This window comes from Gorilla gorilla, chromosome 3 (genome assembly GCF_029281585.2).
Source record: "Gorilla gorilla gorilla isolate KB3781 chromosome 3, NHGRI_mGorGor1-v2.1_pri, whole genome shotgun sequence".
Classification (NCBI taxonomy): domain Eukaryota; kingdom Metazoa; phylum Chordata; class Mammalia; order Primates; family Hominidae; genus Gorilla; species Gorilla gorilla.
Window position 1 is genome coordinate 105,605,253 of NC_073227.2, and position 27,767 is coordinate 105,633,019.

The window sequence follows — 27,767 nt, forward strand, 5'->3', positions numbered from 1 at the left end:
AAAGTGGCTTAGGGGTTAGGATAGTGACTAGGAGACTTCTGGGTGCTGGTAACACACTGTTGATCCTGGTTACACGTGTTCATTTTGTGAAAATTCACAGAGCTGACACTTAGGCACATTTTTCTGTGTGTATGCCGAACTTCAATAAAATTTCTAAAAGTTTTAAAAAAATAAAAAATGTACACTTGTATAGGGCACTTACCATGAATGGAGTTTTCAGGACTGGAAGTTGCTGAGGGTGAGTCAGTGAGTGATGAGTGAATGTGAAGGCCTAGGACATTACTATATACTACTACAGGCTATATAAAGACTGTACACTTAAGTTACACTAAATTTATAACGAAGTATTCTCCTTCAATAATAAATTAACCTTAGCTTACTGTAACATTTTCGCTTTATAGACTTTTAAATTCATTTAAAACTTCTTGACTTTCATAATAACACTTAGCTTAAAACACAAACACATTGTACTGTTGTATAAAAATATTCTTGCCCATGCTTATGTCCTGAATGGTAATGCCTAGGTTTTCTTCTAGGGTTTTTATGGTTTTAGGTCTAACGTTTAAGTCTTTAATCCATCTTGAATTGATTTTTGTATAAGGTGTAAGGAAGGGATCCAGTTTCAGCTTTCTACATATGGCTAGCCAGTTTTCCCAGCACCATTTATTAAATAGGGAATACTTTCCCCATTGCTTGTTTTTCTCAGGTTTTTCAAAGATCAGATAGTTGTCCAACAATGATAGACTGGATTAAGAAAATGTGGCACATATACACCATGGAATACTATGCAGCCATAAAAAATGATGAGTTCATGTCCTTTGTAGGGACATGGATGAAATTGGAAACCATCATTCTCAGTAAAGTATCGCAAGAACAAAAAACCAAACACCACATATTCTCACTCATAGGTGGGAATTGAACAATGAGAACACATAGACACAGGAAGGGGATCATCACACTCTGGGGACTGTCGTGGGGTGGGGGAAGGGGGGAGGGATAGCATTGGGAGATATACCTAATGCTAGATGATGAGTTAGTGGGTGCAGCGCACCAGCATGGCACATGTATACATATGTAACTAACCTGCACATTGTGCACATGTACCCTAAAACTTAAAGTATAATAATAATAAATAAATAAAAAAGAAATATATATATAAAATAGTCTTTATATCCTTATTCTATAAAAGTTTTTAATTTTTTGTTAACTTTTTTTCTTTTTAAACTTTTTTTAAAAACTAGGAGACAAATGTACACACTAGTCTAGGTCTACACGGGGTCAGGATCATCAATATCACTGTCTTCCATCTCCACATCTTGTCCCAGTGGAAGGTCTTCAGGGACAATAACTCACATGAGCTTAATTTCCTATAAAACAATGCCTTCTTTTGCAATATGTCCTGAAGGGCCTGCCTGAGGCTGCTGTACAGTTAACTTAAAAAAAATAAGTAGGGGTATACTCTAAGATAGCAATAAAAACTATAGTAAAGAAATAAACCAGTACTATAGTCATTTTTTTATTACCAAGTATTATGTACCATACATAATTGTATGTGCTATATTTTATATGACTGTCAGTGCAATAGGCATGTTTACACCAGTATCACCATAAACATGTGAGTAATGCATTGCACTGTAACATTACAATGGCTATGACATTAGGTGACAGGAATTTTTTACTCCATTATATCATAGGACTGCTGTCATATATGTTGTGCATCATCGATTGAAACATCCTGTTGTGGTGCATGACTATATAACCAAGGGAAATGAAATCAGTATTTCCAATAGATATTTGCTCCCAAATGTTCATGCAGCATTATTCACAATAACCAAGATATAGAAACAACCCCAGCGTTGATCGATAGACGAATAGGTACACACAGTGGAATACTATTCAGCCTTAAGAATTAATGACAACATGATTAAACACAGAGGACATTATGCTAATTGAAATATTCCAGACAGAGGAAGACAAATACTGCATGATCTCGTTTATATATAGGATCTAAAAACTTTGAATTCACAGAAGCAGAGTAGAATGGTGTTTGCCAGGGACTAGGGTACAGAAAAAATTGGGAAATACGTCAATTTTACAATGAACACATATGTCAAAACATCACATTGTACACCTTAAATATTGCTATGGTCTGAATGTTTGTGTCCCTTCCAAAATTCATGTGTTGAAACCCAATCAGCAACGGGATGTTACTCAGAGGTGGGTCTTTGGAAGCTGATTAGGAGTTAGTTTCATTGTAAAAGATGTTTCAAAGGGCTGTTTTGCCCTTCCACTACATGAGGACACATCTAGAAGGTGCTATGCATGAATCAGAAAGTGGCTCCTCGCCAGACACAGTCCTCTAGTGTCTTGATCTTGGATTTCTTAGCCTCCAGAGCTATGAAAATAGATTTCTGTAGTTTGTAGGCCACTCAGTCTATGGTACTTTGTTATAGCAGCCCAAACAAACTCAGACAAATATATAAAGTTTTTGTCAGTTATATCTTAATAAAGCTGGTGAATAAAATAATATCTTTCATTAAAATCTAAACATTAAAAATTAAATCATTGATAAAAAAGAATAACAAGTTTTGGATATGATTATCAGCGGGGACAGTAAAATTATGTGTTTTTTGTATGAAGGCAATATAAAGGAAGATGAAAATGATCAACAAAAGACCAGTATATAAAAGTCCATGAGATTGAATTCTTATTTATCTCAAATGTAACCACTAGTAGGTCAACTGTGTTTGATTCAACTATTTATCTAGTTCTTAACACCATTCTTTGGATTCTGTGGTCTTCAATAAATGTTTAAATGACTGAATGACAGAATAAATGAATGAACCAGTTAACTCTTCATGGGAACTTGAACCAAGAGTTTAATCTAGTGTTACCATAGGTTCTTTATTTTAAAAGTTACCAAAACACCTCAAAATGGTGGCGATTATAGTGAGAAAATATTATTCAAGTCCTTTTTGGAAAGCATTTTGTTTATAGCTAAAAACCTTCTAAGGAAACACATTTAGAAATAGTAAATTGTATGTAATTATATGCATACTTTTAAATTATAATGCTGTGTCCATCTGTCATCCTAATTCTGTATAAATATTTGATCTTTTCTTACACTATCTTTTTTATAAGCTTGAATATTTCTTGTTGAAGAGATTAATGTTGTGTTTTTCTTTACAATGGCATTTGATATCTTTGTCTCTCTAATAATTTGTAGTTGAGTAGTTTAGGATTATGTGTATCAATATACTTTGCATAAAAATTACAAACCAAGGTTGGTAAACAGTGAAACATCTAGTTTTACACAATGTTTATGGATAATAAAGGGAAATTGATTTACCTGTGTATGTTAAGTTCAGAAAGCATCTGTCAAAATGTCGTACTAGTTGTATTTCTGAATAGATACTTGGTTTTTTAGTTCTACTGAATTCTCTCATTGAAAAGTTTTCAATGGATGCTAACAGATGCCTAATTTGCTGATCTATCACAAAGCAAAGAATGCTAGGATTATGAGGTGATGAATTTGCCTCCATTGTTTCACTGCCTTTCACTGAAAATAAATATTCGAAGTAAAAACCTATTACTTTGTGAGATTTTAAGAGTTATACCCTTTTAAAGAAATTATTATTTAAGGCAGTAATTTTATAAAAATGATAAATGTCTTAATTGCTTTTGATATTATTGGTTCTTTTTTATTTTTAATGCCAAATTTATACACACACACACACACACACACACACACACATATATATATGGTACAATGTGATGTTTCAACACATGTAAACATTTGGAATAATTAAATGAAGTGAATTAGTATAACCATCACCACAAATATTTATCATTTTTTATGGAAAGAATAAAATCTTCTCTTTTTGCTATTTTGAAGTATAGCAAAATATTTATTTTATTATTAACTATAGTCATCATGTTGTGCAATTGAACAACAGAACTTATTCCTATCTGACTGCAACTTGGCTGTTGACTAACATCTCTCCCTTCGCTCTCCACCTCTCCACACTCAGCCTCTGATAACCATCACCCTACTTTCTACTTCTGAGTTTGACGTTTTTAGATTCCACATATAAGTGAGATCATATGGTATTTTTCTCTTTGTGCCTCGTTTATTTCATTTAACGTAATGTCCTCTAGGTTCATCCATGAAATCACAAATGACAGAATTTCTTGTTTGATAGAGGATGAATAGTATTGCATTGTAAATGTACACATTTTTAAAGTCCATTCATCCACTGGTGAACACTTGGATTGTTTCTATATCTTGACTATTGTGAATAATATTGCACTGAACGTGGGAGTGCAGACATCTCTTTAACATACTGATTTTAATTCCTTTGAGTATATACCCAGTAGTGAGATTGCTGGATCATATGGTAGCTCTATTTTTAGTTTTTTGAGGCAACTCCATACTTTTTTCCAAAATCACTGTACTAATTCACAATACTACCAACAGTGCTTAAGTGTTCCCTTTTCTCTACATCCTTGCCAACACTTGTTATCTTTCTTCTTTTTGATAATAGCCAATTTAACAGGTGTAAGATAGTATCTCACTGTGGTCAGTCTTTTTACTTTTGATACATTTGTGTCTTTATATTTACAGTGGTTTTGTATTTCTTGTTACCATAGTTTTCATCTCTAGAAGTTTGATTTGAGTGGATTTTTATATCTTCCATATCTCCAACTAATACACTCAGTTCTTTCTCTAGTTTCTTGAACATATGGAATGCAGTTATAACAACTGTTTTATTGTTCTCATCTACTGATCCTATCATGTTTGTAATTTTTAGGTCAATTTCAACTGACTTTTTTGAGTATTATGGATGAAATTTACTTCTTTACATGCTTGTTAATTTTTTACTAGATATCATATATTGCAAATTTTGGGTGCTGGATATATTTGTATTTATGAAAGTATCATTGAGTTTTATTGTGGGACACAGTTTAGTTACTTGGAAACAGTTTGGTTCTTTTGAGTCTTACTCTTAAGCTTTGTTAAGTAGACTTAGAGCCATACTTATTCCAGGATTAATGTTTCCTGGCCTTGGTAGATTCCTCATGCCCATGCTCCAATCAGTACTCAGATGATGATGTGAGGGGCACCCTCCTCAGACCTTGGTATCCCCCGTCTTTTGGCAGCTCTCTCCTCTCTTCCCCTCTCTGTGACCACTAGCTGCCTTGGTCAGCCTGCATTCCTAGCATTATCTTACCTGTAAGTCTCCCCAGTGTTAAGTTCTCCCTCACTGAATCATAGCCTATAAACTCTCTTGAGGCACTAACCTGGGGCAATTGTAGGGCTCGCATTGTTCCCTGTCTCTTAGGAATCACTGTTTTTCACATATGTATCGAGAACTGCCGTATCATATACTTTGTCTATTTAAAGACTTTTCAGAAAGGATGGTAAATCCATTCTCTGTTAATCTATTTTTTTTTCCTGGAAAAGGAAGTTTCTTCTGATATTAGTGAAAATACTAGAATCATGAAATTTTGAGTAAAGCATCTTGAAGAGGCCAAATTTTTAAAAGAGCTTAAATTTTGAGAAAGAAAACCCAAGTATTGGAGATCGGGGCTTTGTTGTCCCTGAAATCTTTGGCAAATATGATCATGGGACAATGGGGCATAAAAAAGAGGTATCTCATTCAACCTAATTAGAAACCAACCTTTCAAAGTGACCTTAATGAAACATAAATCTGTTCATGCTATTTCTCTGTTTAAACCTCTTAAATGACTCTTCGTTATCAGTAAACGTAGACATGAGAGGGTAGAGAAAAGAGGAGGGATTCTTATTTATAATACATGACTGAGAACAGGCTGCGTATACAAGTAGTAGTCGTTATGGAAGGGGCTTGGAAGATGAGAGGAAATGAGCAGGAGATATTTGTGAGCGATATATCATAGTACTTGTTTAAAATTCCCAAATCACAAATGCTTATAAGGTAATTAATGAAAACATGGCTAGATGAAAACAAAATGGCTGCATTTGAGAGCTCAGCAGTCAGAAGACCTGCCACCGTTTCAAACAAATTAAATTTGTAATTTATACAAATTACAAATCAGTGTATGGTGGACCTTCAGGGTAACTCTCCAATACCTCAGAGTAAGACAGTCAAATTTACAAATGTCTCTATTCTATTATTTATTTAACAGAAAGATGAGTGTTAAGATCAAGTTCTAGGCTAACTTCTGAACAACTCTTATTTGAGATCATTGGACCCTGCCAATCATTTGACCTTCATGAGACTGATTATGGGCTTACTTTTAAATTAGAAAACTTTAAACAGTAGACTATTTTTTAATTGATGCATTATATTTGTACATATTAATGGAGTACATGTGAATATCTGTTACATGCATAGAATGTGTAATGATCAAGTCAGGGTATTTAGGATATTCATCACATTGAGCACTGATCATTTCTTTTTGTTGGGAACATTTCAAATACTCTCCTCTAGCTATTTTGAAATATAAAATACATCGTTGTTAGCTATAGTCATTCTACTCCGCTATCAAACATTAGAACTTATTTCTTCTATCTAATTGTATGTTTGTTCCCATTTACCTACCTCTTTATCATCCTTCTTCCCCCAACACTTCCCCGCCTCCAGTAACTGTCATTCTATTCTCTCTCACCATGAAAACAAAACAAGTTTTTAGCTCCCACATGAGTAAGAACATGGAATTTGTGTCTTTCTTTGTCTGGCTTATTTCACTTACCACAACTTGAGTTCCATCCATGTTGCTACAAATGACAATATTTTATTCTTTTTTATTGCCTAATAGTATTCCATTGTGTATATATGCCACATTTTCTTTATCCATTCATCCACTGATGGACACTTAGGTTGATTCCATATCTTGGCTATTGTGAATAGCGCTAATAAACAAGGATGTGCAGGATGTGCAGAACTCCCTTCGCTATACTGATTTCCTTTCCTTTGGATAAACAGCCAGTAGTAGGGTTACTGGATATTATGGTAGTCGTATTTTTAGTTTTTTGAGAAATGCCATACTATTTTCAATAATGGTTGGACTAATTTACACTCCCACTAACAGGGTTCTCTTTTTTGCATAGCTTTGCCAGCATGCTGTTTTTTGTCTTTTTGATAATAGACATTCTAACTCAGGTAAGATTCTATCTCTTGTGGTTTTGACTGCTGGGGTGACCAGTGGGGCCGGGATCCCCAAATGGGGGGCAGGAGTTGGGGGGCACAGTTTGGGCCCTGGTGGGGGCCTGATATCATGCAGTAAGAGTCTGTCTTCAAAACCCTACGATGTTGTGCAAGGGTGCAGGCTGTGATGAGGGGGCTGAGGCAATTCCTAGGCTCCTGGGTGGGGGTGGCTAAAGGAGAGAGCCTGTCCTCTGGGTGCATGCAATTGTTTGTTTGCCCTGCTGCTAAGGAGGGTGTAGGGTTGCTGTCAATGACAGCAGCCCGAGGCAGGTGGCTCTCAGACTCTGCAAAATGCATGCCTTGTCTCCCATTGTCCCAGAGACAGCCTGGAAGGTGTGCAGCACTGCTTATTCTCTGGCATGTTGGACACTGTGTGGGCTGGAGTGGGAATCCGACTGCACTGCTGGGTGCAACTGGCATCACTGCAGCCCTCCATGTGTATACAGGAGGACATCAGTGGGGGCTCAAGGGATGTGGAGATGAAGGGGCTGTGGACCCCAAAGCATTATGCAGTGTTGAAAGGGCCAGGCTTTCAAAATGGCATGATACTATAGCTGCTTGGGTCTTGGGGGTGGGGAGTGGGACTTAGTGTGAACTCTCTCAAGAATAATGCCTTCATGCAGATTCTAGGCAGCTGTCTATACTAGTCTCAGGGTGCATAATGATTGAGGGGCTCTCCTGTGGCTAGGATTGCAGGAATTCATGATGGGAATGTAGACTGCTGGGGAATCCCTCTTATGCTTTCTCCACATTGAGGACCTCTCTGGGCTCCCAGACAATCCTAATCAGGCTGGGTGCCTCTCTTTCTTCTTTTTCAGTTCCCTAAGTGTTTCTTGTCACTTCTCTGCTGAGTACCAGTGTACTCTCTTAGAGGCTTTATTCTAAGTGTGATTATTTACTCGCTCTTTGGTTCTTGTTTGCGTAGGAGATGAGTGCCAGTGCCTCTAGTCAGCCATCTTGAAGCCTTCTCCCAAAGGACTATTAATGATTATAGATTATTTGCTTCTTGCAGAACATTGCACCAGGTGCTATAGGGCATTACAAAGAAGAGAGAACCGTGGTCTTTTTTCAGCAGTCTTTTCTACAGTCATGACTCATGGACAGAATTTAGCTAAAAGGCTAATTTTTCACCATATGCCTACCTTTATTATAAAAAAAATTATTTGTACCATATTCTTTGACTCAGGCCAATGTAAACAAATAATTTTTATAGTGCTTTGGGCTATTAATATGAAAACATATTTGGCATTTAGAGTAATATTAGATTCTATGGTAAAGTTTGTCTCTATAAGGTGACAAATAATGAATACTTGTGTATTGAAAATAAATATGCAAAGTTGACATGAAAAACATGCTCAGAATATGCATTATAAAATGTGATGAGGCAACTGTGGGATCTTTTGGTCATCTTATTGTTGAAAAGCAAATTGACATTTCATGGGTATGATTTGTAGGGAAAAGGGAATCTACCAATATTGGGAGTTGGGAACATTCCATATAAACGTATCTTTTTTTGAGACTAAAATTTGTTACTAAGTGCCAATGGTGATTTCTCAGAGATATGGGAAAATGTCAAACTTTAATAATATGATTCTTCATCTAATAAACACAATGTCTATGTCTCTGGGATGTTAAAACACTTATATTGATTTAGTGTTTAATGAAGGCTGATGCTCTGAGTCCAAAATGCATCTAGAATATATAAGCATATGAAGGCTAATGCTCTGAGTCCAAAATGCATCTAGAATATAATAAGCATATGAAGCCCAAGTTACTGAATATAAAAAACGCTTAGTCAAACTGGGTCTCTGTTTTAATATAGGAACTTCTCATATTTAAGGAAGGAACATTATTTTAAATTAGGAATGCCAATTGATGTATTTTTGGAATTCTTTTGGAGAATATTATTGTGCTTTTTACCACTTGTCCAATTCTCTTCTCTTGTGGTTTACATTTCAATAGCCTCTTCATTCTTAGTAGTAATGTGGCAGCTGCTAGGTTCCTGTTAATGAGTTCATTTGGATGCATATTCTTTTTTTAGTTAACATACTCCAAGCTTTACTCTCTGTGAAGTAAATCTTCTAATTTTGCTAGCCTATATTGGTTGTTGGTGGTTGCTGATACCACTTCTTAAAATATGCCAACTGACAATTTTGGATTAATAAAAACTGATTTGCATGTGGTGACATTTTCAGTCAGTCACATTTTCTAGCAGCTCATATTTACAGTTTTAAGATGGGGAGGCAATAATCTTTTGGGGTCCAGATAAACTGTGCTTCATTTTAAGGCTTCTTTGTTAATATCAACAAGGCAGATTTTCAAACAGTTCGTTAGTATCTCATCCAGTTCTTTATTTAGGCAGCACCCTGCAAATGTCTGCTTAAATAGCTCTTTCCTTGCATCCAGGCTTAGCTAACTCCTACTCAGGAAAGGATTCAGTTCAGGTACTATCTTGACCCTAGAAATTTCCTCACACCTATTCTCAGGGTCTCCTACACCACTCTCTAGTGTCTTCCTCTACAAAACATGTTATCCTCTACTGTAGTTATCTGTCTGACAGCTTTAGCCACTAGGAAGTGGATTCTCTGTGGACAATGTTATGTCTTTCTAGTCTAGGGTCCCTAAAACTTGGTACTAGTACAAATAAATAAATAAAAGTTTGTTGAATGAAGAATGACATGATTCTATAATTTTATAAGATTGTTAATAAGCTTATTTCTTTTCAATATCCATAAATTGTGTTTTTGATTATTGAGTGTGTTTTGGCAGAGTTGATTGCCAGAAAACCTTTATAAAATGTTTTTTCTGGCTTCTAGTTAATCACTTATGGTCTTTATTTCACTACAATATGAAAATCTCTGAATGTTCATAGTGCTACTTCTCAGCATTAATTCTGTAAAATTATTTCTGTAAGGTTTCAGTGTGTTCAAACGATCTTGAATGGTTTTCTGGGCACAGAAGCTTTATCACATAGAAATGACAACTTATAACTTAAGAGCGGTGTTTTTAAACATAAAATTACATTACATAGATAGTGTGGAACAGCTATTCCAAGTTATTGAATGCAAAACTGTATATATTCTAGATCTCATAATAACCAATTAAATCAAACTAATTTGGTAAACCTGAACATTAGCAGAAAGGGAAGTGTCAATGCTTTCATTTTTAAAACTACTGGCTAAGATAAGTGCTGCTTATAACTCTGAAGGGTAAGGTAAGAACATTAGTTGGTTACCTACCATCTACCAGCACCTCACATATATCATTTTATTTAAACCTTATAATAAGTCCATTTTTATGAATTACTGTCTCAATTTTATGGGTGAGAAAATTGAGCATCATAGATATTATATTTCTTGTTCAAAGTTGCAGATTTAGTCAGTGATAAAGACTGGATTTGAAACCAGATATGTCAGAATAATCGGTAATAGATTTGGTACAATAATGGCTCTCAGGACTTTAGCCATTGACCATTTTAATTTGTATTCTAAGGGTCTTTTTGATGACCTTGTAGATAAAGTTAATGTATTACTATTAAAGAGAGTTTACAGATACCATAAGGATTATAGCTTTGTTACATATAAAATTTGATGTATACAGGTTTGTAAAGAATAATTTATACATATATCTTTCATGTTCTTTCCCTTTCTTTTTTAAATAACTTAAACACAGATACTGCTTTTCCTGTGGTGCTTGCACAAGAGTAAACTAAGAGTCTAATTAAGTAGTTTTTTTTTTCTCCATTAGAATTTATCAGGAGATATACAAAAACATTTATACCATTCTTCCTTTGGGATAACTAAATAATTGAAAGTAAGAGGTATCTGATCTGATAATGGATGTCTGCTAACATTTTGGAGGCTTTTAAAAATAGGATGCAAAGTGATTAAATTACTAAATGACAAAGGAAAGTATCTTTCAATGACACTCCTGAAGACTGATAAAAGAGCACATTTTGTTTCATTATGGAAAGCAGTTAACATTAATGCTGTATATAATATTTTTAAAAGATGCCAAGTGAATGTAAATTAGCCACAACTGTATAAAAATAAACATATTTCTCAACTGATAGATGAAAAAACCAATATATTGGATCAACCCATGTTTCCACAATCTATTATAGCCTGTTGGCAATAGGGGGTTGGGGGGTTGGGGCGTGTCACAGGTTGTCAGCCACCATTACCCAATGATCATTGCAAGTAATGCACCAGTTTATTATGTCAAATAGAATAGGTAGACACAGTAGTAAGATATATATATATATATAAAATATATATATGTGTGTGTATCACTATATATGTTTATATATAGATAATTACTAAATACCTATATTTGTGTATACATAGATATATAATTACTAAATATCTGTATTTGTGTATATATAGATATATATTACTATTTCTCTATATAGATATATATATTACTATATGCCTATATATAGACATAGATAGTGATATCTATCTATCTATATATAATTATTTTGATATGAAGAGAGGAGCCCTAGTAGCAGATTCATTCCTGAGGATTGACCTGGGACAAGCATTTCAGTGACAGAGTTGTGCTGCATCTTAAAATTTTTATTATTTAGTTTTCTCTTAAAAATGTAACTTCTGCACATGACAATAACTTCCAAGAATATATAAAAAACCATACCAAAAAATAGATCTTTCTTTCCTCTTCATTCCTCACCTCTTAGTTCTGTTCCTTAAAAGTAACACCATTACAATTTTTATCCTCCTCCTGTTATGCATTTATTTTAAACAGGGGAATTTCCTGAATGCTCTGTAATGTATATTTCCCTGTGGAACACATTAAGTGCATTTTCTTTTTCTATCCTACACCTTTGGAATATATTTGGAATAAAAATTAAAGTTGCCAAGCAATTCTGTCATCACATGCTTAATATGATATGTAAATTATTGGCATCTTTGCCCTCTGTGGCCCCAGCTGCTGAGAATTCCCATAATAGCTGCAGAATGAATGACAGGCCAGAACCAGTAGCTTGTGTTTAATTTTCAGTGAGCTAATATGAGAAAAATGAATAAATCTTTGCACTTAATGAAGACCCAGTATGCTTATCCAAGCATTATATTACCTTTCTGCTAGGTGATTCAAAAAGTAAATTTTACATATTTGTGTGTCTCCTTTTATTGTTGTCATATATGTAGAATGATTGAGGGTCTCTCTCTTCTAAATGTAGAAAAATTGTTGTACTTAGGTTCCCTGTGAAGCATAAGTCTGTCTCTACCCTGCCTTTCTAAGCCATCATGATCGCGTTATATATTTTAACAAGAATGGTGTTAGACCTGCAATAAATTCTTATTTTTAAAAATAGCTTTATTGTGGTACAATTGACATGTCATAAACTACACATATTTAAAATGCATAATTTGTTACATGTTGGCATAGGTATACACTGTCACACCATCAACACAATCAATATAATGAACATATCTGTTACCCACCAAAGGTTTCCTCATGCCCCTTTGTCATGCCTGCCTCCTCCCCTGCCCAGCTTGTACCCAATCACTAATCTGTTTTCCTTCACTATAAATTAGTTGGCATTTTCTAAAATTTTATATAAGTGGAATCATATAGAGTGTATTCTTTTCTCTTCTGGCTTCTTTCACTCAGCATAATTATTCTGAGATTCATTCGTGTTGTTGCATGTATGGGTAGTTCATATCGTTTTAGTGCTGAGTAGTATTCCAGTGTTTAAATGCACCAAAATTTGCTTATTCATTCACTTGTTTAGGGATATTTGAGTCAGCTCCAGTTTGGGGCTCATACAAATAAAGCTTTTATGAAAATTTTGTGTTCAAGTCTTTGTATGGATGTGTGCTTTTATTTTTGGGGGGGGTGGTAAATACCAAGGAAAAGGTAGGGTGAGTCGTATGGTAGATGTGTATTTAATTTTTTAAGAGACCGCAACACTGTTTCCCAAAATGATTGTAACATTTTACATTCCCACCAACAGGGTATGAGAGTTCTAGTTGCATTTCATCTTTCTAACCTTTGATATGTCCAATGTTTTTAATTTTAATCATTGTAATAGGTGTGTAGTGGTACTTTATCATGGTTTTTTCATTTTTAGGCACTTTTATAATTTTCAATAGTTTTTGGGGTACAACTGGCTTTTGGTTACATGGATATGTTCTTTAGTGGTTATTTCTGTGATTTTAGTGCACCTGTCACCTGAATGGTGTACGCTGTACTCAATACGTAGTCTTTTGTCTCTCGCTCCCTCCCAACCTTTCCCCAACAGTCCCCAAAGTCCATTATTATCTTTCTTATGCATTTGTGTGCTCATAGTTTAGCTCCCACTTACACGTGAGAACATATGATATTTCGTTTTCCATTCCTGAGTTACTTCACTTAGAATAATGGCCTGTAGCTCCATTTAAGTTGCTGCAAAAGACATTATTTTATCCTTTTTCATGGCTGAGTAGTATTCTGTGTTGTATATATACCACATTTTCTTTATCCACTCGTTGGTCAACGGGCACTTAGATTGGTTCCATATTTTTGCAATTGCTAATTGTGCTGCTGTAAACGTGTGTTTATGTATCTATTTCCATGTAATGACTTCTTTTCCTTTTGGTAGATACCCGGTGGTGGGATTGCTGGATCACACAATAGTTCTACTTATAATTCTTTAAGGAATCTCCATACTGTTTTCCTTAGTGGTTATACTTATTTATATTCCCACCAGCAGTGTAAAAGTGTACCCTTTTCACAACATCCATGCCAACGTCTATTGTTTTCTTGACTTTTTAATTATGGCCATTCTTTCAGGAGTAAGGTGGTATCTTATTATGGTTTTAATTTGCATTTCCCAGATGATGAGTTGAACAGTTTTTGTATGTTTGTTAGCTGTTTGCATATCTTCTTTTGAGAAATCTCTATTCATGTCCTTTGCCCACTTTTGATGGGATTATTTGTTTTTTTCTTGCTGGTGTGTTTGAGTTCCTTGTAGATTCTGCATTCTAGTCCTTCATCCGATGCATAAAAAGTGAATATTTTCTCTCAATCTGCGGGTTGTCTGTTTACACTACTGATTATTTTATTTGCTGTGAAGATGCTTTTTAGATTAATTAGGTCCCATTTATTTATTTTTCTTTTTGTTGCATATGCTTGTGGGGTTTTAACCACAAATTATTTGCCTAAGCCAATGTCCAGAAGAGTCTTTCTGATTTTATTATCCAGGATTTTTATGGTTTCATGTCTTAGGTAAAAGTCTTTGATTCATCTTGAGTTGATGTTTGAATGAGATGAGAGACGAGGATCCAGTTTTATTATTCTACATGTGGCTTGCCAGTTGTCCCAGAATCATTTATTGAATAGGGTGTCTTTCCTCACTTTATGTTTTTGTATGCTTTGTCAAATATCTGTTGGCTATAAGTATTTGGCATTAATTCTGGGTTCTATATTCTGTTCCATTTATCCATGTGCCTATTTTTATACCAGTAGCATGCTGTTTTGGTAACTATAGCCTTGGAGTATAATTTGAAGTCAGATAGAGTGATGCCTCCATATCTGTTGTTTTTGCTTAGCAATACTTTGGATATGCAGGCTCTTTTTAGTTTACATATGAGTTTTAGGATTGTTTTTTCTAGTTCTATGAAGAATGATGGTGGCATTTTGATGGAAATTGCATTGAATTTGTAGATTGATTTGGCAGTATGGTCATTTTCACAGTATTGATTATTTCTAACCATGGGCATGGGATGTGTTGTTTCTGTCCTCTGTGATTTCTTTCAGCAGTCCTTATAGAGATTTTTCATCTCAATGGGTAAGTGCATTCCTAAGTATTTTATTTTTGGCAGCTGTTGTAAAAGGGATTGAATTATTTACTGATTCTCAGCTTGGTTGTTGTCGGTGTATGGCAGTGCTATTAATTTGTGCACATTGATTTTGTATCCTGAGACTACTGAATTAGTTTGTCAAATCTAGGAGCTTTTTTGATGACTCTTTAGGGCTTTCTAGGTGTACAATCGTATCATTAATGAACAGTGACAGTTTGACTCCCTCTTTTCCAATTTGGATGCCCTTTATTTCTTTCTCTTGTCTGATTGCTCTGGCTAAGGCTTCCAGTACTATGTTGAATACAAGTGGTGAAAGTGGGCATCCTTGTCATGTTCCAGTTCTCATAGGGAATGCTTTCAATTTTCCCCCATTCAGCATGATGTTGGCTGTGGGTTAGTCATATATAGCTATTATTACTTTGAAGTAAGTCCATTCTATGCTTATTTTGTTGAGGGTTTTATATCATAAAGAGATGCTGTATTTTATCAATTTTTTGTGTGACTATTGAGATGATCTTATGGTTGGTTTTAATTCTGTTTATGTGATGTATCACATTTATTGACTTGCATATATTAAACTATCTCTGCATTCCTGGGATGAAATCTATTTGATCACGATGTATTGTCTTTTTAGTTTGCTGTTGAATTTGGTTAGCTAATATTTTCTTGAGGATTTTTGCATCTATGTTCATCAGGGATATTGATCTGCAGTTTTCTATTTCTGTTATGTCCATTCTTTGTTTTGGTATTGGGGTAATATTGGCTTTATAGAATGATTTAGGGAGGACTTCCTCTTTCTTTATCTTTTGGAATAATTTCAGTAGGATTGGTACCAATTCTTCTTTTTTTTTTTTTTTTTTTGAGACGGAGTTTCACTCTTGTTGCCCGGGCTGGAGTGCAATGGCACGATCTCGTTTCACTGCAACCTCCACCTCCCAGGTTCAAGCGATTCTCTTGCCTCAGCCTCCCAAGTAGCTGGGATTACAGGCATGCGCCACCACACCCAGCTAATTTTTTGTATTTTTAGTAGAGACAGGGTTTCTCCATGTTGGTCAGGCTGGTGTCAAACTCCCGACCTCAGGTGATCAGCCCGCCTTGGCCTCCGAAAATGCTGGGATCACAGGCATGAGCCACCACACCCAGCTGGTACCAATTATTCTTTGAATGTCTGGTAGAATTCAGCTGTGAATCCATCTGATGGGCAATTTCACCGACAATTTTTAAATATGGATTTGATCTCACTGCTTGTCATGGGTCTGTTCAGGGTTCCTATTTCTTTCTAATTTAATCTAGGAGGATTGTATGTTTCCGGGAACCTATCCATGTCCTCTAGATTTTCTAGTTTGTGCATGTAGAGATATTCATAGTAGCCTTGGATGATCTTTAGTATCTCTGTGGTGTCAGTTGTAATGTCTCCAGTTTCATTTCTAATCGAGCTTATATTGATTTTCTACTTTTCTTGGTTAATCTCACTAATCATCTATCAATTTTGTTTATTCTTTCAAAGAACCAGCTTTTTGTTTCATTTATCTTTTGTATATATGTTTCAATTTCAGTTAGTTTTGCTCTGATGTTTGTTATTTCTTTTCTTCTGCTGGGTTTGGATTTGGTTTGTTCTTGTTTCTCTAGTTCATTGAGGTGTAAAATTAGGTAGTCAATTTGTGCGTTTTCAGACTTTTTGATGTAGGCATTTAACACTATTAACTTTCCTCTTAGCACTGCTTTTGCTGCATCCCAGAGATTTTAATAAGTTGTGTCACTATTGTTCATTTCAAAGAATTTTCTAATTTCCATCTTGATTTCTTTGTTAACTCAAATATTCAAGAGGAGATTATTTAATTTCCATGCATTTGTATAGTTTTAAGTATTTCTTTTGGAGTTGATTTCCAGTTTTATTCCACTGTCTGAGAAGACACTTGATAGGATTTTGACTTTCTTAAATTTATTGAGACTTGTTTTGTGGCCTATCATATAATCTATATTGCAGAATGTTTCATGTACTGATGAGAAGAATGTATATTCTATTGTTGTTGGGTAGAACATTCTGTAAATACCTGTTAATTCCATTTGTTCTAAGGTATAGTTTAAGTCCGTTGTTTCCTTGTTGATATTCTGTCTTGATGATCTGTCTAGTGCTATCAATGGAGTGTTGAAGAACCCCACTAGTACTGTGTTGACGTCTATCACATTTCTCAGGTTTAGTAGTAATTGTTTTATAAACCTTGGATATCCAGTGGTTAGCTGCATGTAAACTTAGGATAGACTAGTCTTTTTGTCATTATACAATGTCCTTCTTTGTCTTTTTTTACTATTGTTGCTTTAAAGTCTCTTTTGTCTAATATAAGAATAGCTACGCCTGCTTGCTTTTGGTTTTCATTTGCATGGAGTATCTTTTTCCACCCCTTTATCTTGAGTTCATTTCAGTCCTTAGCGTTAAGTGTGCCTCCTGAAGACGGCAGACACTGGTTGGTGGTTTTTATTCATTCTGCCATTTTGTATCTTTAAGTGAAACTTTTAGGTGATTTATATTCAACATTAATATTGAAATGTGATGTACTAATCTAGTTATCATAATAGTTGTTACTTAGATACTTTGATGTTATTTTCATTATAATATTATTTTATAGGACCTGTGAGATTTATGCTTTAAGGAGCTTCTATTTTGGTGTATTTTATAGATTTAGAGCTTTTGTTTCAAGATTTAGAACCCCTTTTAGCATTTCTTATAGTGCTGGTTTGGCAGTGGCAAATTCCCTCAGCATTTGTTTGTCCAAAAAAGAATTTATCTTTCCTTCATTTATAAAGCTTAGTTTTGCTGGATTCAAAATTCTTGCCTGACAATTATTTTATCTGAGGAGGCTAAAGATAGGACCCAAATTCCTTCTTGCCTGTAACATTTCTGAGAAATCTGCTAGTAGTCTGATGTTTTCCTTTATAGGTTATCTCATGCTTTTGTCTCACATCTCTTAAAATTCTTTCCTTCATGTTGACTTTGGATAGCCTGATGACCATCTGCCTTAGTGATGATCTTTTTGCAATGAATTTCCCAGGCATTCTTTGAACTTCTTGTATTTGGATATGTAGATCTCTAGCAAGGTCAGGGAAATTTCCTTCAATTATTCCCACAAATATGTTTTCCAAACTTTTAGACTACTCTTCTCCCTCAAGAACACCAATTATTCTTAGGTTTGACCATCTTACATAATCTTATATTTCTTGGAGACTCTGTTCATTTCTTTTGATTCTCTCTTTCTTTATCTTTGTCTGATTGGGCTAATTCAAAAGCCTTGTGTTTGACTTCCAGAATTCTTTCTTCTACTTATTCTAGTTTATTGTTGAAACTTTCCATTTTATTTTGTATTTCCCTAAGTGTGTATTTTATTTCCAAAAGATCTGATTGGTTTTTCTCTATGATATCTATCTCTCTGGAAAATTTTTCATTCATACTCTGGATTGCTTTTAAAATTTCTTTTTGTTGGTGTATTAGTCCATTTTCATGCTGCTGGTAAAGACATGAGTGAAATTGGGAAGAAAAATATGTTTAATGGACTCACAGTTGAACGTGGTTGGGGAAGCCTCACAATCGTAGCAAGAGGCATTTCTTACATGGTGGTGGCAAGAAAGAATGAGACAGAAACAAAAGCAGAAACCTCTTATAAAACCATCAGATCTTGTGAGACTTATTCACTACCACGAGAACAGTATGGGGGAAACGGTCCCCATGATTTAATTATCTCTCACTGAGTCCCTTCCAACACATGAGAATTGTGGGAGTATAATTCCAGATGAGATTTGGGTGTGGACACAGCCAAACCATATTATTGTGCCCCTGCCCCCTCCCCAATTATCATATCCTCACATTTCAAAACCAATCATGCCTTCTCAACAGTACCCCAAAGTCTTAACTCATTTCAGCATTCACTCAAAAGTCCACACTCCAAAGTCTCACCTGAGACAAGGCAAGTCCCTTCTGCCTATGAGCCTGTAAAATCAAAAGCAAGTTATTTACTTCCTAGATACAATGGAGGTACAGGCATTGGATAAATATACCCATTCCAAATGGGAGAAATTGGCCAAAATGAAGGAGTGAAAGGCCCCACAGAAGTCCAGAATCCAGCAAGGCAGTCAAATCTTAAAGCTCCAAAATGATCTCATTTGGCTCCATGTCTCACATCCAGGTCATGCTGATGCAAGTGGTAGGCTCCCACGGCCTTGGGCAGATCACCCCTGTGGCTTTGCAGAGTATAGCCCCCCTCCTGGATTTCATGGGTGGCATGGCCTGCAGCTTTTCCAGGTGCACAGTACAAGGTGTCGGTGGATCTGCCATTCTGGGGTCTGGAGGACAGTGACCTTCTTCTCACAACTCCGCCCAGCAGTGGCCCAATAGGGACTCTGTGTGGGGCCTCTGACACCACATTTCCCTTCTGCACTACCCTAGCAGAGGTTCTCCTTAAGGATCACACCCCTGCAGCAAACTTCTGCCTGGGCATTCAGGCATTTCCATACATCCTCTGACATCTAGGTGGAGGTTCCCAAAGCTCAATTCTTGACTTACATACACCCAAAGGCTCAACACCATGCGCAAGCTGCCAAGGCTTGGGTCTTGCACCTTCTGAAGCCACTGCCTGAGCTGTACCTTGGCCCCTTTTAACCATGGATAGAGCAGCTGGGAAGCAGGGCACCAAGTCGTTAGGCTGCACACAGAATGGGGACCCTGGGCCTGGCCCACAAAATCATATTTTCCTCCTAGGCCTCTGGGCCTGTGATGGGAGGGGCTGCTGCCAAAGTCTCTGACATACCCTGGAGACATTTTCCCCATTGGCTTGGCAATTGGCATTTGGCTTGTTACTTATGCAAATTTCTGCAGGTGGCTTGAATTTCTCTTTAGAAAAATAGGCTTTTCTTTTCTATTGCATCATCGGGCTGCAAATTTTCTGAACTTTTTGTTCTATTTCCCTTTTAAAACTGAATGCTTTTAACAACACCCAAGTCACCTCTTGAAGGCTTTGCTGCTTAGAAATTTCTTCCACCAGATACCCTACATTCAAAGTTCCACAAATCTCTAGGACAGGGACAAAATGCTGCCAGTCTCTTTGCTAAAATATAGCAAAATTCACCTCTGCTACAGTTCCCAACAAGTTTCTCATCTCCATCTGAGACCAACTTAGCCTGGACCTTATTTTTCATATCACTATCAGCATTTTTGTCAAAGTCATTTCACAAGTCTCTAGGAAGTTCCAAACTTTCCCACATTTTCCTGTCTTCTTCTGAGGTCTCCAAACTGTTCCAACCTCCACATATTACCCAGTTCCACAGTGGTGTCCACATTTTTGAGTATCTTTACAGCAGTGACCCACTCTACTGGTACCAATTTACTGCATTAGTCCATTTTCACACTGCTGATAAAGACATATTTGAGATTGGGTAATTTATAAAAAAGAAAAAAAAAGAGGTTTAATGGACTAACAGTTCCACATGGCTGGGGAGGCCTCAGAATCATGGCAGAAGATAAAAGGCATGTCTTACATGGCAGTGGGCAAGAGAGAATTAGAGACCCAAGCAAAAGGGGAAACCTCTTATAAAACCAGCAGGTCTCATGAGACTTATTCAGTTCCATGAGAACATTATGGGGGAACTGCCCCTATGATTCAATTATATCCCACTGGTTTCCTCCCAAAACACATGGGAATTATGGGAGCTACAATTCAAGATGAGATTTGGGTGGGGACACAGTGAAACCATATCATTCGGCAAAGCCCAATTCATTGTTTATCTTATTGGATGCATTTTTCATCCTAGACATGATAGTTTTTATCATTAGAAGTTTGATTTGCATGTTTTTTATATGTCTTATGTAATTAGATTTTATGCATGAGAAAACTGAAGCAAACAGAGGACGTGAAACTTGCCTAAGATTTCAGAGCTATTAAGAAGTGGATGCCAGAATACAACTCTAGGTAACCCAGCCCCAGAGATTGCACTTTTAATTACTACTTGTCCCCTTCTCTTTAAGGACATGTTATTATTTCATACTATTCTCTTCCAAAACATTTAGAACAATGCTTGGCACATACAAAGGTTATAACAATTGCTAATTATAGAATTAAATGCTGGAAAGCTGCAAAACTTTATGAAGATTGAAAACTCAATTCAGATGACAATTCTTTTTAAAATTTCCCTGGTCTTTCCACAATTTTTCTTAAAAATTTCCCTAATCTCTTATCACTAACACAAGGTAAAGTTCCTTCCTATGCATTTTTATCTGTCTTGTTCTTAATTATATAACAGCATTACAAAATTGTATAGCTGTATGTGTCTTTGAATGTTGAATTGAAATTAAATTGGATGATGGCTCAAGTAGTCAATAAAGTTTTAGGGCACAGACAGCCTACTGGATTGTCAAGGGATGAGGTGTAGCTGGTTGCCACCAAAGAAAAAGCTCACCAGATGCCACCTGAAAGGACACATAACATGATTTTTAACCATAGGCAATGTGCCGTGGATAGAAACTGGGCAATCTTCAAGGGCTACATTGGTACCCATGAGACTTGTAGGGTTGTTCTGTATGGTGACAAACCTCAGGGAGTGGCATTCATATTATAATTTATTTGAATAGTAACTCCCCAGAATTGTGGAGTCCACAGCTCTCACAATGGTAGGCAGCTGCCCAGTGAGGCTATCAGACAGGTTGTAGATTAAGGTGATCTAAATTGGACCAGAGCTGGAGGCAAGGTGGCTGATTCGACTCCTCCCAGCAGAACCCCTGAAGATCTGGTTACCCCATGTTAAGCTCTATAGGTCTTTCATCCCTGCCAACCCCAACTGTTTCCTCCCTGTTCAGTCAAGTTTCCTTCCTTGGAACCTAGGGAATTTATATTCTGTCTTGAAGGCAGGGAATTTAGCTCTAATTCACTGGATTTCTTTGCTCTGAGTTCCCTCACAGGCTAGGCTTTTGAAAACATTTACGTACTCTACAGTAATAAATCTTCCTTGAAGCTTGTATGTTACAAGATCATATTATTGCACAAATGGAGGGGAGAGTTAAAAACACTAGAAAAGGAAGAAAACATCCATTACTGTTTCAAATACATTAGTCTCCCAACTAGACTATGAGCTCCTTAATGGTAAGGAGTGTGTTTTTATAAACAGAGGAAATGCATTTGAATACGATTCAGATTTGCTCAAGGTAAATTGTCAATTCTTTGTAGTTCTCATTTGTGCTACTACTCCAGAGGAAACTCTGTTCTACTATTGTATTCTGCACAATTTTATCCTGAAAATGTGTTGTGTGCTTGACAGATAATTCACGTCTGTTCTCCAGAGATTGTTTGTTTTATAAGACTACTATTTGTTTCCCTAATTTTAGGAAATGTTATATTGATTTTCCCCTTTAAACCTGATTATAGCTTATAGCTATACTGAGTCCCACCATTCAAGTCTCTTAGAATCATAGCTCTGAATTCTGAGAAGGGGGTAAAAGAGCCTTACTCTTTACTTTAAATTGTCAGACTTTTCTTGTGATAAAATTATCTGTGGCATATTTTCAGAGGTGTCTAGACAATTATATTTAAAATTCTACTGGAGAAGATTTAATGAAAATATTCATTTTACATTGTATGCTTGGATTTACAGTTTGTATCTGAAATATAATCGAATGCAAATAATGTGTAAATTAAAATATGTAAAATTATAATTAGTATCCATCATCTGCTGACTATAGACACAAAGCAACACTTTAAAAAAAATCTCATTTGAGCTTAGTATTTTCAGTAAAAAGAACTGTGAATTCACATTCTAGAGTTTCAGTTGTATTACTTCGTTTTGTGATTTGAGAAAACATTTCACTTCTGTTTTTTCTCTTTAAAATGAGAGAATTGGATCAGCTGTGGGCTTGCTACTTTGCATAAATGTAAATTAAAGAAAAATTATTTGGCTAAAAAATAAAACACAAATTTTATTGTGTATTTTCTCAGGAAATGAAATATTTGTAAGTATATGTAAGATTTCTTTTATTTCTCTTTTAATAAAGAGTTTCTTTTTTAAATTTAATTTCAGAGTATATAATAAAGTACTATCATAATGGAATTTTGAGACTGAATAAAATTAGTTTCTGAAATTGGTACATTTTGCCTCCCTACTAGTCTTCTAAACCACCTAATTGAAAACGTGGTTTAGGGCTCTTAATGTATTCTTTAAAACAAGATTTTTTCCACTGCAAATGGAAAAAAATAAACAATGTTTTTAATCTAAAAAATATTATTCCCCAGGCCTATTGTGTTGGAATGTATGACTTTCATCAGCTACTTTTCTCTTGGGAGTAGCCTTAAAATGCTTTCTATTTTATTTAGAAAACAGCTTTCACACACGCTGCCACCTGCTGGTCTTTTTCTCTTGCATCTCACAGTAAGCCAATCATTTTTCACATTCTTGCCCAGCAATTTTAATCAATTTCTTATTCTCTAACAGCTACACCTAATGAGTAGAGCAGCAAAACTGTTGATCAACAAGTGTTTTCTAAGGGCTGGACATCAGTCAATAGAATTTGGCCCTCTCCAGGCCTCCTTCCTGATATTAAATTGTGAGTCAGAAACCACAGGTGAAACCAACAAGTCTCAACTAAGGCTATGACTTAACAGCAAGTGTACAGGGTACTTTCAAAGAGGTGGTAAGCAGATTTTACAAAATCCAGAATATTTAAAGGTATTTCAGAGGAAGGAAGACTTAAGAAAGGAAGCTATAAGTTGTTCATGCAGGGGAAGAGAATCAGCAAATGACAAAAGTCACACAGATATTAACCAAAAAGTACTCATTCCCTAAGCCACGATTGAACCCAGGTCACCATTGTAAAATGGCAGAGACCAAAACAAAGTACTGCCATGTTGTTACAGGTTATGCTCCCAAGGACATAAAACAAGATGGAGACCTGCAGCAAAGTTTGTTACTGACCAGTTTGCTGGGCTGGCTTGAATAGAGGGCTTATCGGTTTCTAGGGATGCATTCTATCCTAAGGTACTCCTCTTTCTGATAGAAAGATAGAGAAAGACAAATTCTTAGCACAAAGTACAACAGATTCACCACAGCTTAAGACTAGCCTCATAAATCCTTTTTTTTCATTAATTAAAACTTTACAGAGGATATGAACAGTGAATATATTATTCATTCAACTGGTTTGCACAGGGAGAGGGAGACCAGAAGTCTGACTGGTAAGAACTTTTACACTTTTGCTGGTATGTCTGGCTTCTGCGTTCCCTTCCCCTGAGTTCAATTTTAAGCCAAGTAGTTTAAGGTTTAGAGAAATTAACTTTTCCCAATTTGGGTATGCATCTGAGGAGGAGTATCCTGTGGTACAGGGACACAATTACTCATCTGCAAAAGGAAAACAGAGGAGAAAAAAGAATGTGTTTTATCCAAAGGAGTCCCAGGGATTCATGAGGTATTTGAGAAAAATACAGACTGAAGATGATTGGCTAACCATCTAGAAAGAGGGGAACAAGGAATCCCTAGTTCCTTTATCTTCCAAGCAAATAGCCAAAGTATGTGAGGGAGAGAAGAAGAGGCATCCCCCTTCTTTCTCCCATTTTATATCCCCAAGTCCTGGTGACCTCAGTAGGGTGCTGCCCATGGATGCCAACACAGCTTTCATCCATGTTAACAGTGAGGCCTAAGGGGTGGGAATTATCCATATTTGCCCATGCACTGCCTCTTCCCTGCTGTGAGTAACTTTTGAGTTCCTAGATCTTGTCTATGCCATGGATGCAAGTATAACCTTCATCCATGAAGTGGGAGGGCCTATGCAGTAAGAATTAGTCATGCTCACCTGCGTTGTGCCCATCTTCTGTTGTTGCCTCCCTCTGCATCCCTTAGATCCAGTTTTCCCTCCTATGGTTTCAACCCAAAGCCTGGAATTGAGTTTGGGACAAAAGTGTACCTCAGGGGATACATGAATTAATTTAGATTATGTCACAGATGGCTGTCACCAAATTTGCAGCCAGCAGCCTATGGGGTCACTCCTCCATTGCTTCCCTATCATAAGCAGAGTGTTAAGGTAGGGGAAAAAAAACAAAAAACAAAAAAAAACCTCTCTCATAGAAAAGCTCCCTGTATTCACAGGGCTATGTGTATGTGCTAACTCCTGGTATGGTGGAGAAAAGAGAAAAACAAAATAAAATGAAAAAAACAGCTTAAGTGTGGGGAAGATGTCTGGGGGACAAAAAGCCTCTTGCTTTATGTAAATGGGCTCCTCCAACAGGGAGAGAAACTCTTAATTGTTTTATCCTCTTTTTGGCTTGGCCAGGGAAGGAAAGCCTCTGTGGGCACATGGTGGGAGGGGATGGTGAGCAGGAAAAACTGACCAGCTGGCTACATGGAGCTCTTGGCCCCCAAGACCACCCTGGGGATGAGTGGTGGCTGTGTCTCATTCCTGCCCCCACGTGGTCATTGGATGCAGCATATGCATGTGGCAGACATGGCCATGCACCCCACCTGGTGGGGTTGGGGAGCCGCCGCTCACCCATCTGTCCTGCATGGGTACCCGTGGTTGTTGGGGTGTGGGTGGGGGATGCCTTTAGGAACAGACAGAAATCACATTGTTCTGAATTGCATATCTGATGGCTGGGCCAAATGCTCATTCTACATAGTAATATCTCTGCAGTTTGCAGCAGCACTTTTAACATTATAAAAGAAAAGATAGGGGCCATTTCCAACCATGAGGAAAGGAAGGAAAAATCCATAGAAAAGTCTGAGGGTCTTGGCCAACTTCAGAAAAAAGGTTGAAGATGAAAAGACTTGGGGATGAGAGTGAAAGATTTGGGTCTGCATTTACTCACCCTCCAGGTATCTCCATATGGGCCACCAAAATAATGCAGGATTTCTACTCCTTAGTTAATCTAGGTCCAAGTTCTTGTCTCATGACCAGGAAGAATTAAGCATGCAGACCCCAGAGAATGGGTGGAGTAGAATTTATTAAGTGAAAGGAAAACTCTCAGCAAAGAGAGGGGACCTGAAAAGCAGGTTGCCAGTTGTCCCCTTTACAGTTCAATACCCGGGCTTATGGTATGAGTTCCTGGTGGCTCCACCCCATCCTTCCTGTGCGCATGTGGGCCCTTAGACTGAGCTACTCCATATTGATTCATTTCTCTTCCTGTGCATGTGTTAAGGAACTAACTTTTCCACTTTGGGCATGTTTAGGCAAGCCCTTTGTGCAAGTTCCCTTATCTGCATAAAACACCTGGTATAAGCACTTTTGAGGTGGGTTGATGGTTCTCCAGGGACCCTTCCCTTACTGTCTGCCCAAAGCAAGCTGGCTAACTCCTTTCAATACTGTTACTAATGCTGAATTCAATGTATTATTAAGTGACTGGGTGCTATAAGCTGAGAATTATTTATTGGTAGTAAATGAAGTTCACATTGACATAATACATCATAATCTTACCTCTCCTTGAGGCTGATGTGGTAGGGTCATGCAATGTATTCCTCAAATCTCATTTCGTTTCTTTCTTGGGCACATAGACAAGTTGTATTTCTTAACATTCCTTGCATTGGGAAGAATGAGCCTATGATTGAGTTCTGACCAATGGAATGTGGGCAAAAATAAAATATTCCACCTACAGGCCTGACACTTAAAAAGCCCTCTTGCCAGGTTTTAATACTCTTCTTTCCCCATTCCCATAGTTCTTGAAGGAAGATTCAGTGGAAGACTTTAAGGCCACAGGGAATGGTGGCATTGGGGGAAAAAAAAACAAAAAAAACAAACTAGTTCCCTGAGTAACTGCATGGAGTAGAGCCCTGCCACACACCCCCAATCCTCTGGCAAGCTGCTTATGAAGTGAATAAAAAATTAATCTGCATTTTATTAAGCCAAGATTTTAGAACTGTTATTTATAGTAGTTAGGTTACCTTCAGTAATACAGCTTGTTCATAAATTTATCATTGTTCCTAAATATGCCTACCATTCAGAGATCAACTGTGGGCTTTGAATTCCAGGCTTAGCAAAAAATGGCAATTAGGTTTTACCTTATTAGCCAATTATAGGATTTATTGTAGAAGGCTGAAGGTTATCCTTAGCAGATTTTTGCCAAGCTATCTTTAATTTCAGAGGACAAAGGAGATCAAATCTGTTAGTGTCCTTTATCAGGGGCAAAGGAAAGAAAAATAGTGATGTAACTGTCACATATTGGCAATCCCTGGATAGGACAATTAAACTTTTTGAAGGCATTGATAAGACAGAACTGTGAGATAAGACAGAATTGTGAGATAAGCCTAAGATGCAGTCAAAATTACTTTTCTTACAGTAACAATATAGTTTACTATTGTGACTGCATAATTATAGAGCAAATCCTAAATTTTAAGATCCAGAACTTGTTTTTGTTGAATGGATAAATGAATAGAGATTCCCAGTGTTTGCCTTCTAAGAAAACCTTCTTTTAAAATTAGTAGTTTCCCTGGTGGTCTAGTGGTTAGGATTCAGTGCTCTCTCATAAAATAAGTAGTAAAGAAAGATTACAAATTTATACATGGGTGTCAGCTTCATGATTATTTTTTGTGCTATCAATTATTAGATTTTGAGCTCCATGAGGACAAACATCTTTGTCTGTTTTGGTCCCACCTGTATTCCCAGCACCTAGAAGAATGCCTGATACATTGGAGGGACTTAATTAAATATTTGTTGAATCAATAAATGCAGTTTAAATTCACCTTATTCTGAGTTTGATTTGTTTCTAGAAACAAAGATCTTTCTATGCTGTGTTTATAGTTGACAGTACTTCCACGCTTA

At 36.5% G+C, this 27,767-nt stretch overlaps 1 long non-coding RNA gene across 1 annotated transcript in view; it reads left to right on the plus strand.

Annotated features, from left to right (window-relative positions):
• LOC129533023 (uncharacterized) overlaps nt 1-27,767 on the plus strand; it is a 53,667-nt gene that overhangs the window by 18,348 nt on the left and 7,552 nt on the right. The window contains exon 2 of the long non-coding RNA XR_008679025.2: nt 20,858-20,952. This is a non-coding gene — a long non-coding RNA (uncharacterized lncRNA). The remainder of the gene's footprint in view (nt 1-20,857; nt 20,953-27,767) is intronic.